Source organism: Aquarana catesbeiana, linkage group LG01 (assembly GCF_042186555.1).
Source record: "Aquarana catesbeiana isolate 2022-GZ linkage group LG01, ASM4218655v1, whole genome shotgun sequence".
Classification (NCBI taxonomy): Eukaryota; Metazoa; Chordata; class Amphibia; order Anura; family Ranidae; genus Aquarana; species Aquarana catesbeiana.
Genome location: NC_133324.1, coordinates 206,756,660 through 206,768,839, shown reverse-complemented (window position 1 = coordinate 206,768,839; position 12,180 = coordinate 206,756,660). Strand labels below are relative to the sequence as shown.

General features: G+C 33.9%; 1 protein-coding gene across 2 annotated transcripts in view; it reads right to left on the bottom strand.

Annotated features, from left to right (window-relative positions):
- Positions 1 to 12,180, bottom strand: part of PRDM6 (PR/SET domain 6) — a 167,063-nt gene that overhangs the window by 113,733 nt on the left and 41,150 nt on the right. The window lies entirely within an intron of this gene.

Genomic DNA, 12,180 nt, shown 5'->3' with positions numbered 1-12,180 from the left:
GCTGGCTGAGCAAAAGTATAAGTTCATTGATCAAAACATTTTATCTTACCTAAACACTAAAGAAAAGTGAATAAGCTAAAACTGCTCTCACTTAACATTTCACTAAAAAGAAGACAACAAAAAATGATATACAGTACATATTTGTCTAATATATTTTTGCCTAACAAACACATAACAAACATGCACATAAATAGACAAAAATGTGTACACCTGCAAAGCTATCTGCACATTGCTGCCGACTCCAGGTATCAATGTGTGTGCCTCCCCAAATTTCTGGGTAGGGGAGAGCATGCCCTGATTATCTTACATGTACTATTCAGAAGGAACAGTGCAGGCACAGGGAGGAGAGGGGAGCTGTGAGCTGGATGCTATCTGTTTCTCATGCAGCGCCTGTATGTGTCAACCAGAAGCATGCACACAAGAGTGGCTCTATGGATCCCTAAAAAGGAAATGCTTGATAGGAGTAGGAAATGTTCACTTAACAAGGAGTAGCCATTATCATGTCAATTGTCCAATCGTGAGCAAGGCAAGCTCCTGTTTTGTTTTTGTTTTTTTTTTCATTCCTCTGCACATGATTGGGTATTTATAGTAAACACTGCTTAACTTTGTCAAGTGAGTTTTCTCTACTTCTTTAGTAAATCACCCTGCTGTCCTGTAGCTTCACTGTACTCCCTAGGTGTTTTGTGAAATGTACTTTTGTATCTAAGTGCATGAATCCATACATTCAAAAAATTAAGAATTATAGAAATCGAAAATGATTGTTTTAGTGTTGCAAGTGTTAACACAATATAATACCAAGGAGCTACCCAGGGCTGAATGTTTTCTGATCCCAGAGCATTCGACTACAGCTCACAAAATATTGGCTGGTTCCTGTGCATTGGTTTGTCCCTGTGTATTGTTCCTCTTCTCTCCCCTTTAGTTCTGCTACATCCTATTATGACTGATACCAGAGCTATTAGGTCATCTAATGAAAACAGAGGAACCAATGAATAAAACAAACATCTATAGCTATAATGTTAAGCCTATAAAATCTACTGACAGTTGCTCATATGGTAAAGAAATAATGTTTACCCAATATTGTGTTTCAAATAAGTATTGTGTGCTATATAGTATATATATGATATATATATATATATATATATATATATATATATATATATATATATATATATATATATTATATAGCTATATAGTATATATATGCTATATATATATATATATATATATATATATATATATATATATATATATATATATATATATATATGCTATATAGTATAGGGTGCTAACTGCTCTGTTAGTAAAACAGAGTTTTAAGATTGTTTCACTACTGTTTTAAAAAACTTCTAATACAAATATCTCAAAATGCATGTATTATCTCAAATTTTCTAGCATATATCCAGTAATGTTAATTACATAATTAGTAGTAGCAGCCAGCAGACACAAGTCCTATGATCATGAACCAAAAAATGATAAAGTTCCAAATGTGCAGTGCTACAAATTATAATAAAATGTCCATAAACGTTTCACATATGTTGAAACTGCTAAATCCATATGAGGATAAGACTGAAAAACCCAACACTGTCTTCAATGTGGTAAAAAACAGAACTAGGAACCACGGTGATCAATTCAAGCCTCTTACCAGATGTCTATGACCCTCAGATTATAGAGAGGTCATAAAAGCTTATGGTTATAAAGATCTCTCAAATGCTCCAATGACACCAAAGCTCCCAGAGTTAGGTTGTCACTTAATAGCCAGCCCAGATCCAAAATATGCAGACATATCCTCGATAATATAAAAGAACTTCCATAGTGAAGTATGTACAAGTAAAATCAATTGTTTGTTATGCTAATCAACTCATATATGGAAACTGGCGATCGATTGGAAAACTCCCTCCCCGGATTAGTAGGCATGGCATATATAAAAGACAATGGATATGTCCATAGCGTAACACAGTTTATTAAGAAAAATGAAAAGCATAAAAACACAGCCAAATGGCCGCTTACATGTGCTGGTGCCTACCCGGCACTGGGGCTGCTTGCTCATCAGTAATGGGGCTGTGCATGGATGCCGTAACCACCTCCATGGTTGGCGTGTGTTCCACCCGATGATAGCAACAACCAGAAGAACCGGATATGGCGTAGGATAGCGTGACCAGGTACCACTCCGACGTACGTTTCGTAATAACGTCAGGAAGCGCTTCCCAGTTTTTCCAATCAATCTCCAGTCTCCATATGTGAGCAGACACAATCCTGCACAAGCGCTCTATGACTTTCTTTTTAATTAAAGAAATCAATTGTATCTGGTAAGCAGATTCATATACTCAGCACTGTGGGGTGTCGGTTTATCTCTTGGTGAAGGAATTCCCACCATCTACATAAAAGATTTTATGCACTTAGAAGACCACTCTGTCTACAATAGAATTGTTGTGCTCTTCACAATTGGGACTTTATATTTACCACTATTGTTTATCTTTGCGATTGATATATATATTTTTCATATACCTAGTTTTTATTTTTTTTTAAATTACGCCAAATGCACTATTAGTTTTTTTCACTATTGTTATTATTACTAGTTAATCTACCAGCGCCCTCTATCCACCACCAACCACAATTGATCATTTTGTTCAATCAGGGGAGCATCTCAGATTTTTAGCTTTTTTATATATCAATTTTTTTGGGCGCTGAGTTTATTTACTATTAATCAACTTACACGTTAGAAGAAGTACAACCGCTTTGTTTCTAGCCAAAAAGATGGCCACATCATCCAGCGTGCTGACATCGTATGCCATAGGTCCCGTCTTACGTGTTTCGTCACAATTGACTTCAACCATCTTGATGTCAACCAAATTGATTATCGTGGTGCCGAGTGCTGTTTTGTACCACATTGAAGCCGGTGTTGGGTTCTTCTGTCTGATCCTCATACAGATTTAGTAGTTTCCACATATGTGAAATGTTTATGAACATGTTATTATAATTTTTTGTGCTGCACATTTGGAACTTTATATTCTAGCATTTATGTTCATGCAGAGTTTTTTGTTTTACAAATAATTTTGTACTAGCTACAAAATCACAAGGCTGGATTTATTTCAGATACCTCTAGCATAAGATTTTTAGGATATTTTATGTAAAACAGTTAACGCTCCTTGGTCATCATGGAAAATAATATTCAATGGTAGCCAACACTATGGAGATCTCATTATTAATGTCTGTTGCAAAATCATGCCAGCCCACCATCAAGTAAGAATTTTCACATGCTATTTGAAAAGCTTTAAAATTAGCAACAAGTAATCAAACGGCTGATGTCTGTGAACATTTTAAGTAAATAAAGTGATCATGTAAATTGAAAACATAACCTTTACAAAGTTGAAAATCCTAGATGACAGATTACTCAAGAACATAATTATAACTTTTACAAATGTTTTGCGAAGTCCCTGTGTGCATTGTAAGAATATTAAAATGAGATTTCTATACTGCATTTTCAACTAATATTCCAATTCCATGAGATTCTGCAGACTACATACTTTTAATTTGATTTCACTTAACTAAAAAGTGCACTCATCCACACTTAAAGAGACACTATCACTTTGTTCCACTTATAAGCCGTGTTCCGTTTGGCCACTTAGACCCAAGCATTATCACTATGGTGGTCCAGTGATATTATGCATCTAGGTAAGCTCAGCACCATCCAACACCAGAGCTTACTCAGGTTGGACTCTTTCAGAAGGATGAGTTTTTTACTTCATAGTAGATCAGATCTTCTAGCTTGGCAGATCTGCTAGGTGCAGTATCAACACCTGATGGATGTGCTCAATATTACCCTCTAGGTCATCTGATATGAACCTATAATTTCAGACATTGCTGGCAATTGGGAGCATTGCTTGTAATTATAGGACAATCTGTGGTCACCCTCAGAAAGTCAACATAGCTATCTTTAAATTCAATATGACTCTACCAATAGGCAATTTTAAGGAGAACCTGTCATCTACAAATCAATGCATATGCATTAGGGTGTCTATCATATAAACTCACGTTTTTGTCAAGTTTGTTAGTGTACTGATAATTTCATTTTATGTGCAACAATTATTTGCAGGATCCAAGCACACAGTATAGCTTAGCTGTGTGACTTTATGCAATGTAGTTGATAGGTTGCTCTCTGTAAACAGACAATTTTCAATTGCTCACTTCTATGATAGCATGAATTTAAAAAGAAAAATGGATTTCTGAAATTGTACTCTTTTTCTGCTTTTGCCCACTCTAATTTTTTATCATGTGAAAACAATCTTTTGCAATATAAGTAACACTGAATATGAATAATATGAAAAACAAAATATCATAAAGGTCCATTTGGCTCATTGGGAACAGGCCAAGTCATTACCAGGTCCTCTTCTCTGCAGCATATAAAATTCATTCACACCTCCACAGGAAGAAGAGAAAGAAGATGTCCTGTGATATCCCGTGACCAAACCAAAGGCCCTTGGTAAACTGTATGTTTACCAAGGACCTTTGGTTTGGTCACAAATGGAAAACTATGGTGATGGGGAATACGCCAAGGGGAGGGTTTGCCGGACACCGGGAAAGGGGGGGAAGTCAACCTGGAATTTAGCTTGACCTGAGTGGTAAACCATTAAAATGGTAAAGAAACACTAAATATGTACTGTATCGCAATCTGTAATTATTTCAGTAATAATTTAAACTCCAATTACTGCAGTGGGTGTAGATTGTAATTTTTTTGAAGAACTAAATTGTTGTAGTTTTCTAATTATGTTATTTGTAAATCTATTCCATCAGTGCACACAGTTTTACTTTTGAAACTTCCGAGTTTTTCCTCCTTAGAAATGTCATCGTACAGTGCAAGCATTCCTCCAGTCTAGTTCTATAAAACTGTGATGTTAACCAGAAAGGGGAAACCATATGCAAGTAGATTAATTTATCTCCTGGGAATAAAGACACATTAATAACTGAGATAATGTTTTCCTACATGTTGGAATCAAATGCGCCTTTTCAATTCTTTATTAGCAAACACATGAGGGGAAAATTATCTCACACTCATCCATAATACCTAATTGCTGAGAAAATTTCTGACTTCCCATTGCACAAACATTATAGAGGAATCTTTGCCATTACTTCAAAATGAAAAGGACCAGGAATGTTTATAAGGCATGAAATGTATTGTTGGCATACATGATATGTAATGCAATGTACCCAGAGAGAATGTTTGTTTAATACGCCTCACACTGTTTTTCCTTGAAACAAATCAAAGTTGCATTGTGCGAGTGAGTAGCTCAGTCATGAATCTTTGAATCAGCTAGAAACGGAACATTAACAAATGTGAGTAATATTTTTGGCCTAGTATAGCATTGATATCACATGTCCCAGACTCACTTTCTTCTTTTTTCCGTTTTTCATTTCAGGATCCTAATTTTACACCTCTCCTGCCCTAGCTATTGTCACTTAACTACTTGTTATTTTTCATAACTTTCATTAATAAAAAGAATGAATAATTTATTTAACCATAATTGGAATTAAACATACTATTGCTAAGTGCACTTGAAAAATAACAAAATATTATATATACATATAAATATATATGTATGTGTATAAATATATTATATGAATTGATAGACAATATATAAACATATATAATATATATCTATATCTAATAGATAAACAAATTGTTAAAGGCTTTTGTTTCTTATTAGACATATGCAAGTATACTTAGCAGATTTTATTTGATCTGCAGCCCCAAGAAAAAAGAGGAACATAATTGAAACATTTAAATAGATCAAGGGTGTGAATGAGGTTCATGAATATGGTATTTTGAATATGATAGTAGGATCTAGAACATGGTAGCATGACCTCAAATGAAATGAGCAGGAGGAAAGTTCAAGAGTTAAGTTAGAAAGTAATATATTTACGAAAGTGTATTGGATGCTTAAAACAGACTTCCAGCAGTAGTAATGAGCCAATCAACAGTAAGTGAATATAAACATGCTTAAGATTATATGTCTATCCTTAGACAAAAATCTAAAAAAGAGTTTTAAAAAAAGAGGCAGACTTGATGGAATCTGTTGGTCTGCCATCGATCTTCTATGTTTCTACCCCAAAAGACATTTCGGCCTAATGTACATGGGACATTTTACAACCTCTCCTGAATGATTTAACGTGACAGATAGTAACTGACGGTTAAAAACATACGTTTTGCCGCATTTACATGCCACGCTTAGCCGCGTTTGGTTTTCGTTGTTTTTTTCAAATAGTCAAAAATGAAAAATGCCTGTAAATGAAATGTGGCTAAACGCGAGTTGCCACATGTACACCCATTTACAAACTGTTACAGGTGTTTGGCGTTTCAAATGTTTCTGACCATTTGTCCTGAAGGCATTTTTTTGCTTTCCAAAAAATGCTTCTAAACTCAACTGCCTAGAAACAACTGTAAACAACCCTGTGTACATGTACTAATAAGATTACATAGAGGAGAGTTCAGGGGCAGCTGAAAAAAAAACACCCAACTGCTCCTAAACGTCTGTTTACCAGCAGCAGTGTACATGAAGCCTTACTGGTCGTAATAACATACCTTTTGTTAGATATATTATATATTATGGAGGATTTGCTATCTGTAAAACTTTAAAAAAATTTTGAGTTTGACAGAGATTCCCCTGAATCTGTCAGAGGTACCCTGTTCGTCAGAGTGTGAACTATGCTCTTTGGAATTTTAGACATTTCATTGCTCTACGCCTGTACTTAACACAAAAGTAAAGCTCTAGATGATTTTTTTTCCTGATCATAAAAATCCTTGTTGTTCTTTCAGTTCAATATGTCCTGCAAATCACATTCAAGTACATACTCTGAAAATGTTTACTTTGGCTCATAGAAGCAAAATAATAATAATGGCTTCCACGATTTAGAGAGTTAGGGTGGATATGCTAAGGTGTATAGACTCATAAATCCCCGTTCAGTTTTCAAACTTTTTTTTTTAAGGTTTTCTTTACAGTTGGGGTTTTTCAGATAATGGGCTCATCAAACTGTAGTACACCGACCTATAAATGACTGTATTCTTCTATAGTTGTTTTTTATTCTTGCTTATGGCTACATACAGGTAATTTTAGACATGCAGATTCACATTATATGTTTCACATCACTTTAATGTTTGATGCAGGTTTTGTGTTTCCAGTTTGTATAAACTAAAATGTTTGTATTGATTATGTGAATCATCAGATTATTTTTTTTTTATAATATTTATTTAGACGTACACATAAAAAGCGATAATCCTTGAATATACAATCATACATATTACCATGTGTGCAATTACAGTTTTGGTTTCATTTGCAGACTTAAGCTCATTATACACGATGAGATCATCAGGCGAATGATCGTCCGTTTTTTTTTTTTTATGCTAATCTCTATATCGAAAATGAGTAGGTTACTAAAATAAAAAAATTCTTGTACGGCAGAATAAAAATTTGGAAGTGATGTCATGTGTTGTCGTGTATTTGTATTGTATTTTCGGTCGAAAACTGTACTGATTAAATGAAAATCGCACATTCTGGTATCGCACGAGAAAAATTTTCGTGTTTGTTCCTGCGGAAAATTTCAGACGACGGCTGTGTACTAATGATCAGATTATCGTACGATTGCTTCGAAAGCGGTATTTTTTGTACGATATTCTGATCATGTGTACAGGGCCTTAGTCCAATGCCAAAAGTAAAACATATACATAATCCTATTACTTGTTATTTTTTCATACAAACTGATGTTTACTTCATCTTTTTCTTCAGTTGTTTAAATTACAACATTATGATAATTTAATTCTGGGATGGCCACTCAGCATAAGTCACTCCAGCTTCAGTGTATAGAGTAGTATTTAGGGGTGTGACTTAACGCAGATATACTGATCTTTGCATATATAAGTCTTAAATAAAAAGCCATAAAACCCCTAATATTTCACCTCTTATTACACAACAATGACAGAATGATTTGAAAAAAAACTATATCCCAACAATATCCCAGCCTGCTTTGCAATGTCATAATTATGGTTCACATGTGACAGGGTCCCTTTAAAGGTGTATAAAATAAATTTAAAAAACAGCATGTAGTCAGCATGTGTCAAACTTAATATTACTCTATTTTTTTTAATTCTATATAGGAATAAGTGACCAAATTTCACAGCTGTTTAAATGATTGACAGTTTTATTTAAATTTGAAAATGTATAAAAAATTATTTATAATATACTTTTCATGTCAATTCATCTTAAGAATATGCTGTTAAAATACTTGCTAAAACACCTAGCTACAAATTATCAATTTTTATTTATTTATTTATTTATTTATTTATTTATTTATTTTTTGCAGGACAATCCTAAGAAACCAAAGTAATCCCAGAAGGAAATATTTCTCACATCTCGAGACCTGAAACAAGAGATGGCAAGTTTGTACGGCTAAAAAATAAATAAGTAGGTGACAAATACACACAGCCTGCACTTTATGCATCAAATGAATTTCAAAATCTGTCTCTTCCATTGCTGCTTTAGTTCTATAAGAAAATGATGGCGGGTGTTTAAGTAAGCTTTGATGTCACTGCTGTTTTTATGCATAAGCCACATTTATTTCAATGTAAGTGTAATAACTTGAAGAATGGCCTCTTGGGTGCTTGTATGAGTTGTATAAATCAGAGTGTGGAATTATTAGCTCATGCTGCCTAATAGTCACTCCCACTAATGTTACTGTAACTATTGGGAATACGGGGCGGCTATATATTTCAACAATTGCAGCATTCATTTGTAAAACAAACAGAAATGTGTAACAGGCCAGTCTAAATATTACCCATTTCTGTGAACATACACATTATTTTAAACATGGTATAACTGAACATGATTTAAAGAACATGCATTAGACAGTTTATAGTTTAATGCATAGCTATGCTTTTGAATATTAACTGTAAAGCATTTTCCCATTTCAAAACAAATGATAAAGTCTGTTTGTCAAAGCAAGAAATAGTATTTTTTTCCTTTCCATTGTAGTTTTTACTTTCACTTTTTAAAAGCTGTTCAAATGCTTCATTAAAATCCCATTGCATTCTAAACCATAGATGTATGGCTCATAGATGTATCTATGTTAACCTAGCAAAATAATTTTTAGAAAATAAGGTGATGTTGTATTTACCAATTATAAGCTGGTAAAAACATGTTTTATTATTGCTACGTGACGTATTTACATAGCAGCTGTAATTTGTAGTAATGCAGTTTCTATAAGATGTTTTGACTGTGGCTACCACTTAATTTCCCTACATTGATACATTGATATATTCTAACTAAAGATACATGTTGTAATAAAGTATCTCTTAATTAATCCCTCGTGTTTTTTATGGCAACTTTAAAGTCCCATTTTGTATGTTAAAATTGTCCTGGATGTACGTATGCAATGTGTGGACTATATGCAATTTGCAGATTTACAAGCTGTGCAAGGTAAAAAAAAACAAAAAACAATAACTTACTTACCAATACATAGTCATCTCTTTTTTTCCATTTGTGTAAACACTATCTACATTTTCTTTAATGTCAGCAATCTTTACTGTTGTGGCTATGGTAAAACATACATTTACCATAAGAGAGTCATTATTGAACAGTGAAATAAATGGCACTATGAGATAGGCCTGTGTATAATTTTACTAGTTTTGAGAATTGTAACTGAGCATTAGGAAGTCCCAACATGTGAAATAAATTGAATCCTCAGTTTAATTTTCTTCAAACAAATGAAAATAATACTTATAGTGAAAGCAAACAATTTAAACCTAAAAATACATAAATATATAAATAAATAAAAATAGCATAGTAGCTTTAATGACATATTAATATTACAATAATTATATCTATCTACTGTATATACACATATGCAATATACTGTATAAACTATATATATTACATTTATTATATGTAAGTTGGTGAGCAAAGGTTAAATATTAATTCCATCCAATTGGTTGAAGTAATAGGATGAAGACAATATTTATCTGTACTGATTGTCTCCTGGACAAATGGACTTTTGTTACAATTCTGTAAAGGACAAATACAAATACTGCATGCAAACATTAAGCATATAGTTCCCTTGAGCCTGAGTTCAATGTCAGGCTCAAGGGATCTCAGAATTTAGTTGTCTCTTCAAGTCTGTAATTGAGCTCAGTTCTTTGTTTTAGGATTGGAAATAAGCTTGAATATTATTGCCACTCAATGAATAAAACCACATGCCACAATTGATTACGTGGAAAGTTTCTTTTTAAGCACAGCATAAGACCAGGGGTGTAGTAGCAGAGGTCATATAGTGGTGGATCACCTAATGATGACATAGCTCTACTGTTATGGCCCTTAGTGTAAAATGTGAATTCCAATTTCAGACTTTTTAGTAATAATAATAATAACATCTACCATGCACACAAACAACTCACATGCTGCCACAAATTTTTTGGCATAGAACCTTTAGTGTTGATATACTAAAACTGGAGAGTGCAAACCGGTACAGCTCTGCATAGAAGCCAATCAGCTTCCAGTTTTTTTTATCAAAGTGTAATTGAACAAGCGGAAGTTAGATGCTGACTGACTACCATGCACAGGTGCACCAGGTTTTGCGCTCTCCGATTTTAGTAAATCAACCCCATTGACTCAATCAAATGTGTTTATTCTATGGATATATATCCAGATGGGCTCCTTGAGATTTCTTCTAGAGTACCCTGGTGGTCAGGTTTGTTATACAAAAAATGGCATAGCCATGTTTGGGGAACCTGAACAATGGCACAAAAGACACTCGGTAAATCTTAGAGTTCCATATATTCAAAGGGCCTCCATTTCTTTTCTAACCATAATGTTGCCACAAATGCAATGAGTGAGAACAACATTTTTTCTAAATCAGCATTAGTGCTGGGGCCTGGGAGTTTTGAGCCTATTTCTGGTCATTCATTTTGACACACTCAACGTTTGTGAAATTAAATTCTTACCACTTCATGATAATAATAGTAGCAGCAGTAAGACTGTATATAATCGTGAGATCTGCTATGGGTTCCTGCTGTAAAAACTTGGTACAGGAATTTGCCTTATTACTGCTCTATTGACTTTCCTTTTCCACATCTGAAACAGCTTCTCTTTTAAAGCAATGTAAGAAAAACTCCAAAAGTAGTTAAACCATATGTACATAAAGTGTTTATTCTGCCCATTCTCCTTATTACAATTAAATCATATAAAATTTAAACACGAGTTGTGCAGCAGCATTTATGACCTGTGCCTCACTTGATGAGCAAATGCTGAATTAAGCAGGATTCATGTAGATCCAACAGTATAAAAAATAATGCATATAGCCTTTTGGGCCAAGGAGGAAAAACATACCCAGCATACCCAGATAATGGCCACATCTCACTGCCTAGTAGTCAAGCAACTTGGCTTGCCTTGGCCAGTTCTTTTATATTTATTGTCTGCTGTGCAAAACAAATTATAGCAGCAAACCAATAGCTTCCCAATTTATGACAAATTTACCTAAATATCACTAAATCATGAGATTGTTTGGGTAGAATAACAAGTAAGTAATAATAATAATGATTTCAGGATTTAAATGATTTCTTCACATCAAAATGTTGTTCAAAATGTTAGACTGCCTGTTTAGACACCAGGTTATCCCAACCCCCCTTTCCATAGTCCAAGTGCTGCTGTATAGTTGATTACAGGAAGCTAATGTAAACACAAATCCGGGCATACATACTAGCTATAGTTAAAATTATATATATATTATAGATGCATAAGTTAATTTATTGTTATTATTTGTCTGGAGTTCCCTTCTTAGGATCTGAATCATTAATTATTTTCAATTTGAAAACTTCTGCTTGTAATGTCCAGCACATGAATTGGAATGCATGTTAACGCATGTGTACAACTTTGCCATTGTTTTTAATGGTACTAGTACACATCTGTTGATGTGTTTTTGGGGGAAAAATGCAGCATAGTAGGCCCTATTGATGGCAATGGCAGCTCGTGAAAACAAATGTAATATGCATTTTAGCAAGTTTTCAGTGCATGGTAACCAGCCCTACTCTCAGCAACCTCAACTTTACTCAACATTTCATTGCCTAACAGAACCCAACAAAGTAGTGCAGAACATAAAAAAACCTGCAACGATACACATAAAAATAAATATCAATGTACA